Source organism: Hordeum vulgare, chromosome 3H (assembly GCF_904849725.1).
Source record: "Hordeum vulgare subsp. vulgare chromosome 3H, MorexV3_pseudomolecules_assembly, whole genome shotgun sequence".
Taxonomy (NCBI): domain Eukaryota; kingdom Viridiplantae; phylum Streptophyta; class Magnoliopsida; order Poales; family Poaceae; genus Hordeum; species Hordeum vulgare.
In genome coordinates this window covers 79,705,116-79,723,074 of record NC_058520.1, presented here as the reverse complement: position 1 = coordinate 79,723,074, position 17,959 = coordinate 79,705,116, and the positions used below count along the sequence as shown (strand labels likewise).

General features: G+C 43.4%; 1 long non-coding RNA gene across 1 annotated transcript; it reads left to right on the top strand.

Annotated features, from left to right (window-relative positions):
* Positions 1-2,923: 2,923 nt before the first annotated feature.
* On the top strand, positions 2,924-4,950 carry LOC123439564. The gene is made up of 3 exons (XR_006630115.1): positions 2,924-3,157; positions 3,241-3,455; positions 4,440-4,950. It is a non-coding gene; the product is annotated as an uncharacterized LOC123439564 (long non-coding RNA).
* Positions 4,951-17,959: the final 13,009 nt, after the last annotated feature.

Below are 17,959 nucleotides of genomic sequence, written 5' to 3'. Positions count from 1 at the left end.
TCAACTCCGGCGCCAACTCTTCCATTTCATCTAGCACGCCAGGCGATAGTTCTTTCGCACAAAGAGAACGGAAGAAATAGCTCAGCTCTGCCAGTACTAGCCATTCATCCTCAGGGATAAAGCCACGCAACATCACCGGCATTACCCGCTCAATCCATATGTGCCAATCATGACTCTTGAGCCCAAATATTTTCAATTTCTCAAGACTCGCTCCCCTCTTTAGATTCGCAGCATACCCATCGGGGAACATCAACCGCATTTTCACCCACAATAGCATTTCCCTCATAGCTGGCCTTTCAAGATTGAACCATGCCTTTGGCTTCGCTATGCTTTGCTTTCCTTTCCGTTGTCGCAAGTTTTGCAACGGTCTATCACATAGAGCCTCCAGGTCGATTCTAGCCTTAGGATTATCTTTTGACTTCCCCTCTATGCCGAACAATGTACCAAAAATGGCCTCCGCAATATTCTTTTCAGTGTGCATCACGTCAGTGTTGTGTGGGCAAAGGAGGTCTTTGAAGTAAGGGAGATCCCATAAGCATGACTTGTGAGTCCAGGCGTGTTCCGTATTATACCCTTTGAAGTATCCTGGACGCAAAGGATCAGGCTCGAGAGCGTTTAACTGATCAAGGGTCTGTTGGCCTGTCAACGCAGCTGGTGCAGTGTTTTTGACAACTCTACCTTTGATGAAATTCTTCTTGTCTTTTCTGAACTTATGGTCAGGATCCAGGAATTGTCTATGCATGTCGAAGCAAGAATACTTGCGACCAGCCTGCAGCCAACGGAACTGAAGAGCTGCCTTGCATGTGGTGCACGGGAACCTTCCATGCACACACCAGCCAGCGAATAGCGCAAACGCCGGATAATCATGCGTCGAGTACATGTACCACACATGCATTTTGAAATTTGTTTTGGTAGCCGCGTCGTAGGTCTTGATCCCATTATCCCAGGCTTCTTGCAACTCATCCTTAAGCGGCTGCATGTACACATTCATATTCTTCCCCGGATAGTTGGGCCCTGGAATTATCAACGTCAGGAAAATGTTCTTTCTTCTCATAATCTCTCCGGGTGGCAAATTTAGTGGAATGACAAATACAGGCCAACAACTGTATTGTGCTGCCGTCATACCATACACATTGAACCCATCCGTGCTGATGGCAACTCTAGGTTGCCTTGGATCTTCCGATTTATCCTTATGTAATGCATCGAAGTGCCTCCACGCAAAACCATCTGAAGTGTGTACCAGCATCTTGTTCCCATCCGCATCTAGTTCGGTTCTTTTGCCCAATTTGTGCCATGTCATCTGTCTGGCCGTCTCTTCGACCATGAAAAGACGTTGAAGTCTTGGTACGATTGGCAGATATCGAAGAACACTAATGGGGATTTTGGTCTGATTCTTCTCACCCATGCCGTTGTCTACCACAATATACCTGGAAGAATTGCAAATGGGGCAATAGTTCAAGGCCGCATACTCAAGCCTAAATAAGGCACATCCATTCTCACAGGCATGTATCTTCTCATAGGGCATCTTAAGTACACGGAGGATTTTCTCTGACTGGTACAGGTTTGCAGGCAGTACATGGCCTTTGGGTAGAAAGCGTCCAAATATCGTCATCATCGCGTCGTAGCATTCTCTGCCTAGGTTGAATTGAGCCTTCAGAGCCATTACTTGCGCGATGGCATCCAGCTGACAAAGCTCAGTCTGCTCGTGGAGAGGACATTTTGAAGACTCCAGCATTTCATAGAAGGCCTTTGCAGATTCCTCCATCTCATCGTCACGAGCATCATCAAAGTCTTGCACCATGTCTTCAATCCCGGTACCATGCTCGTCGGTGCGACGACGAATCACCTCAGCTCTGGCACGTTGGTCAGACTCACCATGAAAAGTCCACACCGTATAATTAGGCGTAAAACCCCACTTCTGCAGGTGTTTACCCATTTCAAACTCTGTCTGCTTTTTCCAGTTGTCGCAGTTGGGACAGGGGCACCATGTTTTATGCTGGCCATTTGCAAATGCGGCTCTCACAAACCTCCTGGTTTTGTTAACCATTCATGGGTCATGTCTTTCTGACTAGGGTGACCAGTGTACATCCAAGCACGATCACTCATGTTGCCTAGCTACCTATGGGGGCACAAGAAATAAATATATAATTCATCATCTATATTCATACGCTAATCAAGTTTGTCAGTTTTATTACGTCCATGCAACCTACACGCCAATAGGTAAAGATAGGTCCTAATCCCACCCGAGTATGTGTAGACTGGGTTCGTTTTCCCATGCTCTGCTCCAGATGCGACACAGAATTTCGACAGCACCTCCCCGCTGTTCTCCTGATACACGTCTCGGCAATAAGCAGAGAGGATGTGTACCCGGAGAACAACAGGGGAGGCACTGACGAAATTCCGCATCGGATCCGGAGCACAGCATACGGGAAAACAAACCCAATCTACACATACTCGGGCTGTCCATGGATAATGTTGGACAATTCGAAAGGATGGCGGTCATAAATATGCAAAGAAATGCATATTTATAGATGTCGCCCTTTCGAACGGGAGACGCATACTGGTCACGCATACTCATGATTGAAGAAACCTATAGCTAGCAAGTTTCATCGGCACGAAGACCGGGACAGAGCAAATTAAGGGGGTAGGAGGAGAAGTCATTTTTGCTCACCAACAAACGCAAGGACGGAGCTCGTCCAACGCACGTGGAGGTCGTCGAACAACTGCACATTGAAATTCACCCGATCAACACAAATATGATGTTTTTATAATTAACATAACTATATGACCTAACTCATAACTATGTGGGTCAGTGTCATCGGGGGTCGAAGGTCACTGGCGTCGGGGGTTGGGGTCTTTTCGGTCAACAAGAGGCCGAAGAGGTGTCGGGGCTCGGGGGTTGGGGGTCAGTGGCGTCGGGGGTTTGATCGGGGATTCAATTTTGTTTTCTATGTTCTTTTTCTAGCATGTCCTTTGATGTGTTGTGTTCTCCAGAGATTCAATCATCAATCTTCTCATGTACAATCTTGGGATACTACATGGAGATCGGGTCCTAGCACAATTTTAGGCACGTGCTTAAGATCTAGACTGCAATCCCAACATACTCAGTTCAGAAAAGAGATGGTTTTGGGAGTCCGCTTTGATAAACTGGTGATAGGTAATATCTGAATGCATTGATTTTATACCTTTGTAACTATGCGTTTGTCCCATATACTAATTTTCTGATACTGTAAATTTTAGCATGGCATGCCATCTAAAATATCTGCATCCGGTGAGGAAAAGAAGAAAAAGCAATGACAGAATAATTTATATAGTTACAGAGCGGATGCATTGATATTTTTCTTAAGAGTAATATGAGGAGTTGAAGGAATCCAGGTGTGACATTTGTTCTGATGGAACTACTAGTCATAATCCAGAAGACAAGGGCACAAGGGCAACCAACAGATGATAAGAATGTAAGTTTTCTTCTTTTTTTGAAAAGGAAATAACAATATAAGTGATTATGAGCACATATTTAATTGATAATCTGCTATAGAATCTGCTAGCTTAGACATAAAACCAGTTTTTACTATGGATATCTATGACCCAAAATCTCAGGACCGGCCCTGCCGCTGTGCCGTTGAATTTTGACGAAGAAACAAGAGACACAGTTTGACTAGAGGTGTATGCCCATACGTAGCCTGTCAGCATCGCCTCCATGCCACTGCGCCTTCTATGGAGTTGCGTGTTTATCGTACAGGAACTTCTGTTTGTTGGAATCAGAAACTGCGTCATTAGATTCTAGTTCTTCTGAGCAAAATGGAAGCTTGTTTCCTCTTCCATTTCACTGAATAAATCATATAAACAACCATTGATTAAATCATTAAACTGTGACTGAACTTTCCATCTATAGGCTTGCAGAGTTAATTATTTTATTCTGGTATGGAGAGTTTTTTTTAAAAAAATTTAGTATCTTAACAGTTTGTTCTCTTGTCGTTTCAAAACACCTTTCTCTTAAGAAAGGAAACCAAACCATGTCTCCTGGTATGTTGTCAAGGGCTGTTTGGATGGGCCTGTCATCATATATTCTGGAAATATATGATCTGTGGTTTGGACTGTGCCCCCCTTGATTTGATGATTTTGACTGCATTTACATTGTTGTACATGACAGCAATATGTACCATATAAAACTATTTGTAATGCGTAGAAAAACTGTGAAGTACGTTTCACCTGCTATGTTCGTGTAACCTTGATTGGATGGTTATCAGCTGCTTTCTGGTTACTGCTAATAGTCGGTTGAATATTAACATGAGCTGCTAGGTTAAGCACTAAAGAGGCTGCCAGCAATTTTTTGACTTATTAGTTGACCTCTCTTTTCCCCACTAGACATGATTTTATTTAAAGAAGTGCCGATCTTCCTTACTAAGAACATTTGTAATGTATATTGGTTTATTTTGCAGGTAAAGATTTGGGATGATCGCAAGTTAGCGCCTCTATCGATTCTAAAGCCACATGATGGTCAAGCTGTTTACTCAGTTGCCTTTCTTACAGCACCTGAGCGCCCACATCATATAAATCTCATCACAGCAGTATCAGCAATTTAGGTCCCCGGTTCATCTTTAGATGTCGTTCGGAAAGAAACTTATCTTAGTCTCAGAAATATTTTCTTTTTTCCTTCTACGATATTTGTTGCAGCTTGCTTTATATGACAGAACTGCTGTGCATCATATGATACTGGAAAAATCATGGTAAAAAACTATGCCATCTAAAATTCAGATGTACACTAACCTTGGTGGCTGCTGCTTGTAGATGGATGGGGGTTGGCTGGATGCAGACTTGACGGAGGTGGAGCCCGACGGCGACTCAACGACGGAGGCCGGACTACCGGAGGCGGAGCCGTCAACGCGCCCGCAAGGGGTGGCTGGATGCAGTACTGGATGTGGAATTGCGGAGCCGCGGGGGAGCGGGTCGGAGGCGGAGGGGAGGGGAGGGGAGGGACAGGGAGAGGGCCAGCCGTCGCCCGCCGGACCTGGAATGGCTTACCGGCGGCAGACGGGACGGGGCCGCGGCGGCAGACGGGGCGGGGCGGCGGCGGTGGCGGCAGACGGGGCGGGGCGGCGGCGGCGGCGGCAGACGGGGCGGGGCGGCCGCGGCAGACGGGGCGGGGCGGCGGCGGCGGCAGACGGGACTGGGCGGCGGCGGCAGACGGGACGAGCGGGTCAGTTTCTTTCGTTTTGAGCAGGTCAGTTTCTTTCGTTTTGAGCGGGTCAGTTTCTTTCGTTTTGGTGTAACGCCGAGAGAGAGCGCCGTTTAATTCTTTTTTGGGGTAACGTTGAGAGAGCCTTTGCCGTGTGCCTTAACTTGATTTGCCATCTGTGGGCACACGGCAAAGAGCTGGCACCTCTTTGCCGTCTGCCTTTGGGATATTTGCCATCTGTGGGCACACGGCAAAGAGCTGGCACCTCTTTGCCGTCTGCCTTTGGGATATTTGCCATCTGTTAGCAGACGGTAAATAAAAGGCAGATGGCAAATCATCTCTATGCCATCAGTCTTTTCTTTACCGTCTGGTAGTTGTAAGCTGACGGCAAAGAACTTCTTTGCCGACCGTCAGCACACGGCAAAGATTAGGCACATGGCAAATTTTCTGTTTCCAGTAGTGACAAGGACAGGCATACATGACCCAACAAAGCAGGTGCCGGTCATCAGCGAATGTAGACGAGTCGTAGCAAGCTACAAGGACTCCATTACATCGCATGACATTTCCCCAAAGGGGACAGACACAGCAGCTAAGAAGGACACATGTCGGTCAACCAATGTGTCCGGAGCAGTAGCGATCTACCAAGGCTCATTGGATCACAAAGGGGCATTTCCTTGTAAGGAGTGCTACTAAAGTTCACGACTAAGTAATCGAACCCCATACATATCAAGTACGACACACGTACGCATGGCATACCGATATGTATAGATACATCGATGGCATCACAACATAACCATAAACATACAACCTTTATTTAAGAGGCTCGGAAGAGCCACACACATAATATTACACATTAAGGGTCTCACGACCCATAATAGCAGTCATTCAGTTACAAGCCAGTGGAAGAGTTTAAACTGTCTGAGTACAGATAGGGCAACTAGAAGGCACATGGCCTGACTATACTACAGACCCAACGTAGGGCCGGATCGTAGCTGGGACACCAGCTACTCGTCGTTGTCGATGTCTACGAAGAACCCTCCATTAGGGTCATTAGCAACCTCTGCAACATTTATTAAGCAAACATGAGTACGAAGGTACTCAGCAAGACTTTAGGATAACTAACTACTCATGCAAGGTATCAAAAGGTATTGTGGGGTTTCATGCGGAAAGCCAGCATTTGACTCGTGGCTAGACAACTTGCATTTTTTAAATAATTTTGACAACTCGCTTGCACACGAGTCCACTAACACCACAACAATACACTATCGTGGAATCATTCCGTTTCCAAACGGAAATGCCATCCACGACACTCACGCTTATCTTGACAAATTTTATGAGTAGCCATTGAAGTTATCTATGAACAACATATGTCTCCAAGTAGTCCATATCCGCGGACGCGGCTATTCGAATAGTTCATAACCCTGCAGGGGTGTACTTCGTCACACACGCTCTCGCCACTTATCGCCATGTGCACGTCATGCACCTCGGCAAACTTCAAGCGGAGGCCCAGCGAGGGAGTCGGCCATGACCGTTAACCACACTAGTACCTAGTCCAGGTTTATAGCCTATCTGAGAGTAACCCGTACGGAAGTCCGGCCGAGGTTTCCGCCACGGCCTCAAACGATGTGCGCAGGGTTCCCAAGCCCACCATCCGGGTGCCACTTGGTACACCGTGCCACTGCCTACCGCATCACGGCCCACCTCTCAGGTCAGCACCATGCATGGCCTCCAACATTACTATAAACACCAGAAACTACTTGCAACTCATGGACCGAGTACTAAGCAATTAATAAGTCGAGAGGGTCAATTAAGTATCCCAACGTGTGGTAGTATCTAGTCTTGGATTACATACACGGAACTCAGTTCCTAAGGACGGTTCCAATGAAACAACCCGCCATGTACTCCTACACACCCTTTCACCGGTACCTTTACCAAATCAGGTTCAACACACAATCTTTGCTTACCGAACACATTCTCACAATTCTGTTCATCTCCCAGATGACAGACCATACACAACTCTAAGCATAGCATGAATAGCAGGATAAGGCACATCATAGCTCAAGCAACTACCAGGTATGCTAGGTTGCAAGGTTCTGCTATTTACTGTGACAAGGTTAGGTCATGCAAAGGAAGTGGGTTCAACTAATCGTGGCAAAAGCAGTTGAAGCATTTGATCCTAATGCAATAAATAGGTGCAGGAGCGAGAACATGGAATTTATCGGGATGATAAAAAATGGTTGCTTGCCTTGTTGCTCACAGGAGGGACAATATCCGTCAGACGGATATTCGGTGGAATCCGGGGGTGCGGAGCCTACCGAAATGAATGGCAACAATCAATAACAATCATATGCAAACAAGATGATGCATGAGCATGGCATGAGAATGCAAGGTGACAAACTAATATAATCAACATGTGTTAGGTTTGAAGTTGATTTGAATCACATTCAAATATCAATTCAAACGAGGTATTCTCGAATACCGATTTAATTGATTCGACCTGATGCTCAGATCAACTTGATGTTAACATGCATGATATGTCATGTTAGGGTACTGATTTGTAATTAGGACAGTGTGTGATCATGTCATTCATGATGAAATTTGAATATTTTCCAAATTCCTTTTATAAAGTATTTATAAGAATTGGCTTGTTCATTAATCTACATGTTTGGGTTCTGTAACTTTTTCAAACATGAATGAAAATAGCATATTCAGATTCCTTGAATTTTTCTGATACTTTTTCACATATAAATTATTTTCATTGGAGTTACAAATTAATTTCTATGAATTTTTGAAGTTTTAAACATTTCTGGAATTATTTTTATACTGGAAAATACTTTTATTGCGTCAGCATGACATCAGCAGGTCCATCTGGCCGTTGAAAGTCAAACCTGACCAGTGGGACCCACTGGTCAGTCTCTCTGGTCAATTTTAGATTAAGTTTAAACTTAATTAACTGATTAACCTTACTGGACCCACATGTCAGTGACTGATTAACTTATTTGATTTATTTTTATTAACTTTAAACTTGCCAGAGGCTGGCCCCACCAGTCAGTGGCTCAGGCCAGCCGAGATCCACCGGCGGCGAGGTCGTCCTCGCCGGCGGGGAGCCTCCGGCGAGCACCAGAACGTCGGGGGGGCTCGGAAATGGCGCACGGAGGGCCAATCGCATGGCTGAGACCATGGAAGGAACGGCCACTCGATGGCGCGCACGATGGGACAAGCCCCAGGGGCTGGGGTGGCCGGAATCAACGCCGACGACGAGCTTGGCGGCGACCAAGTTCGGTCATCGTCGAGGCCATCGGATACGGGGTCAAAACGCTCGGGGTTGGGCACCTATCGCATCTACACAACGTCCTGAGGCTGTTGGTCGCCTCAGACGGACCAACACTTCACCGGAGGATTACCGGCGACGAGCTGCAGCGGCGGTCCTCGTCGGGCTCCGGTGAAACTAGGGCTAGAGGAGGGGATCGACGGGGAAAACTTAGGGGAAATGACCGCATGCTCACGGGGAGTGCAGAGCAGGGCTTAGACGGCTCGGGGAAGGCCTGGGGGCGACGAATCGAGCAGAGCTCGCCGGCGGCCGAAGGTTGAAGACGACGGTGCCGTGGGCGTTGCAGGGCTCGGGGTGGCTTCGGCTTCTGCAGGGAGGACCAGACCGATGAGGCGGAGCTAACGGCGTGCTCAGCAGGAGGATCCTATGGCTAGCGGCACGGGCAGCTCGAGCTTTGCTCGGCTCCAATGGTGGCAGAAGGGGGAGGAGAGATCCGAGAGGAGGGGGAGGATCTGGCGCTGGGAATGGATAGGGTCGGCCTCGGGGAGCTTATCCCCGGCCTTGCCAGCGCGAGGCGGCGGCCAGGCACACGCACAGGTGCGTGGCCGCGCCGGAGAAGGCGGCGGCCACCTCCTGCTCCTACTCGCGCGAGGGAGGAGACGACTCAGGGAGATGGGCCGGGCCAGGCTAGGCGACAGGTAAGAGTTTCCCATTTTTTTTTCTGTTTTTGTTTCTGTTTTAGCTACTTCAATATTTTGCTATTTATTTCAGCTCCAAAATGGTTGTAAAAACTATTTTAAACACACCTGAATATTTGTTGTAATATTCCCCACCATTTCCAAACTTTTCAACATTTTTGAAAGTTTAAAGTTTCTGATTTCAATTTTAAAATTTGAAACCAGTAGCTTTTAGCACTTATTTAAAATGCTTAAGGTGTCAAGAAAATGTTTTCTTCATTGCTCATTTACTTTCATGATTTATCAGAAAGTTTGAACTTTTCTTGAGGCCATTTTGGATTCATTGATTTTGACTAGTTTGAGATTTCCTTTATTTAAAGTAGTGGCTAGGGTTTTTCCTTTGCCACTTTCTTGTTCTTGTTGAAAATTCTTAGATGCAAATGCAAAGAAGACATGAGCACAAGACTAACTTGCTTAAGGTGTCAGGGATGTGACAATGGTCTTAGAAAGTTATCCCTACAAAATAATATGGTGTGGCTATGCTCCATCTTCACCACACAAAGTATCTAAATGATGTACAACCCCGATGAAAATCAAGCAATTGTTTCACACTTTTTATGTCCTCAAACCTTTTCAACTCTCAAGCAATACATGAGCGTGAGCCGTGGATATAGCACTATAGCTGGAATAGAGTGTGGTGGAGGTGGCAAAAAAAGGAGAAGATAGTGTCACATCAACTAGGCATATCAACGGGCTATGGAGATGCCCATCAATAGATATTAATGTGAGTGAGTAGGGATTGCCATGCAACAAATGCACTCGAGATATAAGTGTATGTAATCTCAAAAAGGAAACTAAGTGGTTGTGCATAATATGTAATTCCACTAGTTATATGAAAGTACAAAATAGGATACTCTCTATGAAGAACATGGTGCTACTTTGAAGTGCAAGTGTGGAAAAAGATAGTAGCATTGTTCCTTATCTCTTTCTATCATTTTTTTTCTCTTTTTTTCTTTTTTTCTCTTTTTTGGTGGGCTTCTTTGGCCTCTTTTATTTTTTATGGGCTTCGTTGACCTCTTTTATTTTTTGTAAAGTCCAGAGACTCATCCCAACTTGTGAGGGAATCATAGCTTCCAACATCCTTTTCTCACACAGGACAATGCTCTAATAATGCAAATCATCACACTTTTATTTACTTACAAGTCGATATCTAGAACAAAGTATGACTCTATAAGCAATATGGAAATGATGGCGCGTGTCATAAAAAACGAGACGGTGGTGTTGCATTGAAATATATCTCGGAATGGCTATGAAAATGCCATAATAGGTAGGTATGGTGGCTGTTTTGAGGAAAATATATGGTGGCTGTTTTGAAGAAGGTGGGTTTAATGTACCGGCGAGAGTTATGTGGTACTAGAGGGGCTAGCAAAGGTGGAAGGGTGAGAGTGCGTATAATCCATGAAATCAACATTATTCATAAAGAACTCACATACTTATTGCAAAAGCCTATTAGTTATCTAAGCAAAGTATTAAACGCATGCTCCTAGGGGAAGTGTTGGTAGGAGTTAACCATCGCAATCCCGATCTCCACACAGAGGTTGACAATCATTAAACAATTCATGCTCCGACTTCATCACATAACGGTTCGCCATACGTGCATGCTATGGGAATTACAAGCTTTAACACAAGTATTTTTTTTCTAATTCAGAATTACTTACTAGCATGACTCTCATATTACCATCTTCATATCTCAAAACTATATGCAAGGAATCAAACTTCTCATCATATTCAATGCACTTAATATGAAAGTTTTTATTATATCCATCTTGGATGCCCATTATATTAGGACTAAATTCATAACCTAAACCAATTACCATACTGTTTAAAGAATCTCAAAAGAATATAAGTGAGGTACAAGAGTTTAATAATTTCTATAAAGCATAACACCGCCGTGCTCTAAAAGATATAAGTGAATCACTAGAGCAACATTGCCTAGCTCAAAAGATATAAGTGAAGCTCAAAGAGTCTTCTAATAAATTCAGAATTCAGCGTGTGTGTCTCTCAAAAGATGTGTGCAGAAAGTATGATTGTGTCAAACTAAAAAGTAAAAAATAATATCATACAAGACGCTCCAAGCAAAACACATATCATGTGGTGAGTAAAAATATAGCCTCAAGTAAATTTACCGATGGATTGAAGACGAAAGAGGGGGTGCCTTCCGGGGCATCCCAAAACTTAAGCTTAGGCTCTTTGGTATAATTTAATATGGCTTGGGGTGACTTGAACATCCCCAAGCTTATGCTCTTGCCACTCCTTACTCCATAGTCCATCAAATCTTCACGCTAGACTTGAAAACTTCACAACACAAAACTCAACAGAAAACTCATGAGATTCGTTAGTATAAGAAAAATAAATCACCACTTTAGGTACTGTTGTGAACTCATTATTTATTCATATTTATGTAATATTTACTGTATTCCAACTTCTCCATGATTCATACCCCTCGATACAACCCATAGATTCATCGAAATAAGCAAACAACACAAAGAAAACAGAATATGTCAAAACAGAACAGTCTGTAGCAATCTGTTTACTTCGAATACTTCTGTAATTCCAAAAATTCTGAAAACTTAGGAAAATCTGGGAAAATTTTAAACCAATCTTGTGTAAACAATTCATATCAAAATCACATTCTTGAGAATTTATAAAATTCCTAGACTGAGAGCAAAAGTTTCAGTTTTTCAGCAAAATCAACTTGCAAACACCGTAGACCATCCCAAAGGTCTTACTTGGCTCAAACACTAATTAAAACAAGAAAACACAATTATTACAGACGTAATAATGTTTGCAGCACTCAAAAACAGAAGCAAAAAACAAAAGCATAAAAATAAAATTGGGTTGCCTCCCAACAAGCGATATTGTTTAACGCCCCTAGCTAGGCATAAAACAATAGATCTAGGTATTGTCATCTTTGGTATTGACAATTTTAATGAGGGCCTTCTCAAATCTGGGAGGCTCTTTCCTATTCCTAGGGTTTGTAGGTGAAGGAACCACCTTATTGACCAAAATATCCAAATGCTTATTGCAACGCGTAATCAAATGTTCAAACGGTTGAGGTTTCCACTAATATGTTTAAGGGGTTCATGATACTGTTGTAACTCGATTAAGTGCTTATGTAAGTCACTTAATTTGTCGAGAATTTGAACTCCCTCTTCTGAAAATTAAACCCCTTTTTCGTGGAGGAACTCCCAAAATCCCCTCCAAGACTTCATAAGCAGCGTTTGTATTTAATTCAATAGATTTCCCTTTTGAGGCAAAATCTAAGAGTTCTCTATGATGTAAGGCCAATCCAATGTAAAAAATTCTTAGAAAAACCTTTGGATCTCCTTTTAGGTTGGGGTACGATAAGATTCCATTAGCCTATACGAGGCATCTATCAAATTTTCCCTTTGTTTTTGTTTGAGGTATAAAACTTCAATATCTGGTGACAAAGGGGAAGTGGTAATACTACTCATAGAGAAGATTAAAAGATAAAGAAAGAAAGGCGAATAAAAAGGCAAATCTTTTTGGTATTTTCTGAAAATCGTTTTAGAAGTGGGGGATAGGAAAACAAGAGGCAAATGGAAAATAAAGTAAATGGAAGAGATGAGTTTGTGATGAGTACTTGGTAGGCATGATCTTGCTATGTATCCTCCCCGACAACGGCGCTAGAAATCCTTCTTCCTACCTCTTGAGCTTGCGTTGGTTTTCCCTTGAAGAGGAAAGGGTGATGCCGCAAAGTAGATAAGTATTTCCCTCAGTTTGTTGAGAACCAAGATATCAATCCAGTAGGAGGAAGAAGCAAGGCCCCAATAGTAGTACCTACACAAACAATCAAACACTTGCACCCAACGCTATAAAGGGGTTGTCAATCCCTTAAGAGTTATTTGCAAGGATGAGATCTAATAAAGATAGATATAAAATATTGCGGAAAAAAATGTAAATAAATTGCAGCAAAGTATTTTTGGTATTTTTGTTTTATAGGTCTGAAGTATAATACGAAAAATAGACCTGGGGGCCATAAGTTTCACTAGAGGCTTCTCTCATAAAGGAAAATAATACGATGGGTGAACAAATTACTGTCGAGCAATGATAGAAAAGCGAATAATTATGAAGATATCCAAGGCAATGATTATGCATATAGGCATCATGTCCGTGTCAAGTAGACCGAAATGATTCTGCATCTACTACTATTACTCCACACATCGACCGACTCCTGCCTGCATCTAGAGTATTAAGTTCATGAAGAACAGAGTAACGCATTAAGTAAGATGACCTGATGTAGAGGGATAAACTCAAGCAATATGATGAAAACCCCATCTTTTTTATCCTCGATGGCAACAATACAATACGTGCCTCGCTACCCCTACTATGTCACTGGGTGAGGACACCGCAATATTGAACCTAAAACTAAGCACTTCTCCCACTGCAAGAATTACCAATCTAGTTGGTCAAATCAAACCAATAATTCGAAGAGCCTTGAAAAGATATGAAATCATGCATATAAGAATTCAGAAGAGACTCAAATAATATTCATGGATAATCTAAACATAAACTCACAATTCATCGAATCTCGACAAACACACCGCAAAAGAGTATTGCATTGGATAGATCTCCATGAAGATCATGAAGAACATGGTATTGAAGGTCAAAGAGACAGAAGAAGCCATCTAGCTACTAGCTATGGACCCGTAGGTTTGTGGTGAACTAGTCACGCATCATCGGACGGGCAGTGGAGTTGATGTAGATGCCCTCTGTGATCAATTCCCTCTCCGGCAGATTACCGGAAAAGGCTCCCACAAGCCAGGGAAGCGGCCAACCCCCTAGGGCGCGCCCTGCAGGCTTGTGGCCTCCCGGCAGATGCCCTGCCCCCTACTCCATGTATGTTGCGTTTCTTCTGGTACAAGAAAAATCATTCTGGAGATTTTATTCCGTTTGGACTCCGTTTAATATTCCTTATCTGCAATACTCAAAAACGTGGAAAAAACAGAAAGTGGCACTAGGCTCTAGATTAATAGGTTAGTCCCAAAAATAATATAAAATAGCATATAAATGCATCTAAATCATCCAAAACAGATAATATAATAGCATGGAACAATCAAAAGTTATAAATACGTTGGAGACGTATCACTCACTCACAACCAAAAGGAAACAAAGGGTATTGACGAGGCAGGCCAACAACATGGTAAACTTATTTTACTTTCTATATTAGTACCTTTCCTCGCTTCGGATACATAATTTTCTCCTCATTTTACATGTTTTTAATCCTTTTGCGTGTGTCGGTAGATCACAAACTTTACAACTCTTGCACAAGAGTCTGATGAATTCAAAGTAAATGTTGCATCCTTCAACCAGGTTGACCTAGAGGACTATCCAAAGGAAACTAATGTGTAAGTTTTTTCTTTGCTTCAATCATGTGTTCCTCTTCAATCGTTTTTGTTTCCACTTATATGGTTCTCACAACTACCTCATACGTGGTGGGTTTTTTTGGGCTCTTATTTGTGGAGAACTTTGATGGAAAGATAATGAAATAGTTTTCAAAGGTAGAAATTTGCCTTTCTTTTTGTTACAATCTAGCTGAAAGTGCGTTATATCGACTAGAGGGGGTGAATAGGAGATTTTTAGAATTTCGTCACTGAGGAAATTCCTTTCGAGGAAATTCCTCACTGATGACTAACTTACAGCGAAAACAGTAAAGGATCAGAAGTGCAAAGTTTCACAACAGCAGTTTTTCAGAGTGAAGAATGTCAAAACAGATTGCACAGTGAGCAGGCACGCAGAATACAGATGTGGATTAACTGACGTGAAGAACTTGGGGTTGAGGAAATACAGAGAAAGTCTTTAGCAAATTCTTCAAACAGTTGCAGTGAAAGTCATCAACACATAATACGAGGAAAGTAAGGAGTTGAGGAATTAGAACCCGTTTCTCAGTGAAGACAATCGTTGATGACCCAGTTCCAACTGCTGTGACAGTCGTACATCTGGTTTGGAGTGGCTTGGTATTGAAACCAAAGGACACACAGTCCCGGGACACACAGTCCCTACCGTATTCTCCTTGAGCTAAGGACACACAGTCCTCGCCCAACACTCGTGGTAAGTCTTCAGGGCAGACTTCCAAACCCTCACAAACTTGGTCACCCAGCGATCCACAATTGACTGCTGGAAAGCTCTAGACCATGACGCCTAACCGTCTGGAGGATGCACAGTCCTCAAAGGTAAAAGGCTTCAGTCCCACACAGGAACAACTTCTTCAGTGATGCTCAATCACTAGGTTTGGTTTGTGGTTTCGGTGTATGGTGTATTTCCTCACTGATGAATTACTCTCGAAGGCTCTAAGGAATTGGGTTGCTCTTATGACAACTGTCAGTTTCTAACAGAGCAGCCAACCAGCTAGTGGTTGTGGGGGGTGGCTATTTATAGCCTGGGAGCATCCCGACATGATTTGACACTTATGCCCTTAAATAATATGACCGTTGGAATGGATAAGACCAATGACTTGGCGTGGCTATCAAAACGGTCGGGACCCTCAACTGTGGGAGTCCTCATCTCACTCGTATTCGTCACTTGAGGCTTTTGGTAGGATTTAGGCTTGGGTTGAGCATCATGAGGAAATTCATTCCATAGTGTAACTTCGACCCCCTTTAACAGTACGGTGTTCCTATTACTCAATTGCGAAGAAAATAAAACAGAAAGTGTAAATCTTCATGCTTCAAATTCTTCAGAGTGATTTTCTTCAGGACACACCGGATTCCTCAATATCAGTATCTTCATGAGGAATATCAATTTCATCGCAGATTCCTCGCGATTCATTTCTTCAGCTTCAGACCAATTTCTTCAACTGAAGACATATATTTTTAGGGGTCGATATTCTTCAAATATCTCAAACTCCTCAATGACTTATAGATCCTGTGTATACTCACAAACACATTAGATACTTAACCTATAAGTCTTCAAACCACAAAATTCACTAAGGGGCAGTAGATGCACTTACAATCTCCCCCTTTTTGGTGGTTGATGACAATTAGGTTAAGTCTTCAATAGGTATCAAAAATATGAAGTGTAAATACTCATTTGAGGAATTTGAAATCAAGATTCAGAGAGACTCCCCCTGAAGATGTGCATATCTTGAGGATTTTTCTTTTCTCAGTAAATGCACATTGATGATTTATATCATGGAGATCTCCCCCTGAGTCTTGTAAATCATGCATACTTGTAACGTATCATATGAAGAAAATGAAAAATGCATGATGACAAATGGTATCTGACGAATTCCAGCATGCGTGGATTAAAACTTGAGGAATAAGAATGCGAAGAAAAACGTTCAAAAGCGTCAGAGTACCATCGGGCTTAAGTTACAACTCATTACATAAAAACTTCAGAAGAGCCAAGAGTTTGTAACTTAAATATAGTTCATAAGCCCCAAAAATATCCCGCTTGAAGACTAACTCTCAAGTTTCTCCCCCTTTGTCATCAAGTGACAAAAAGGGACAAACTGAGGACTAACGTCCGTGAAGATTTTCACTTCGTGGCAGTTGAGGAAGAGCCTGATGTTTCTTGGGAGTAGTCTTCTTCCTTGGACCGGTAGCAGTGTCGAGCTGTTCTTCATCAGTTTCAGCAGTGCGGAATGAAGAAAAGGAGCTGTCTTCAAGGTCTGGCACTAGAATAGGCCTGAACTTCTTCTTGGGAGGCCACGACCATTCAAAGTCTCGCTCAAAGTCCATTTCTTCAAGCTCAGTCTGAGTCTTCAGATGTGCATGTGTAGCCCAGGTGCGATCAAAAACCTCATGCAGATAGTGATGGTTGAGCTTCACAGAGCTCTGTGTTTCAGTGAGGGTTTTCACAATGGTGCCAAACTGGCGTTTGACCCACTTGTGATTGCGATCCACCTTCTGGTGAAGACTGAGGAGGAGCTCTCTTGTATTCATCACGCGAGGACGAACGGGGCTTGCCGGACGAGTCTCAGTATCATCCCATGAAGAATAAGCTTCTGGCTCTCTGAACTGACCATCAAGGGGCCTACTGCCTTCTTCAATCACAGATTTGCCTTTTCCTTCAATGGACTCGAAAGTCTTCTTGTTGACCCGGATAGGAGGCATATAACCAACATGGTTTTGGAAATTAGCGTGGAAGTTGATGCATGTCCTTGTCCTGATGAATCTCATGATCCATGGGGCATATATCTTGTGATCGAAAGGACACATAGCATTGTCGGCCAAAGTCTCAAGAAGAAATCATGGATGTTGATAGGAATACCATGGATAATATTGAAGAGGATATTCTTCATGAGGCCTACAACATCTTCTTCGTCATCATGGCCTTTGATCGGTGCGAGCACACTGCAGAGGATTTTGTAAACAGACCTGGGTGTGTACTTGAGCTCGTGGACGAGGAAGGTTGTTCTCGGAGATTTTCCTTCAGCCAAAGGTTTCATGAGGACTTCCATCATCCCATTGGGCAGCTCACGCTCACCATAAAGCTTCACAACCTCTTCTGAGAGAATTGGTACAGGCAGCTCTCTGAGGAGTTCAGTAGCAGGAGCCTTGTAGTGAGTGTTTTGTGACATCCAATCAAACACCCAAGTGTTAATGTCTTCAGGGTTGCGAGATATGTGAAGAGTGGCATAGAACTGAAGAATTAGCTCGCTGTTCCAGTCAGAGATGTTGGAGCACATTGGGAGTAAACCAGCATCATGGAGTACACTGAGGACTGGCTCCAGGCAAGGTATTGCTTCAAGTTCAACATGAGGAATATGCGTGTGCTGGAATATCTTGTTTCGTCCACATAGCACAGAGGCAT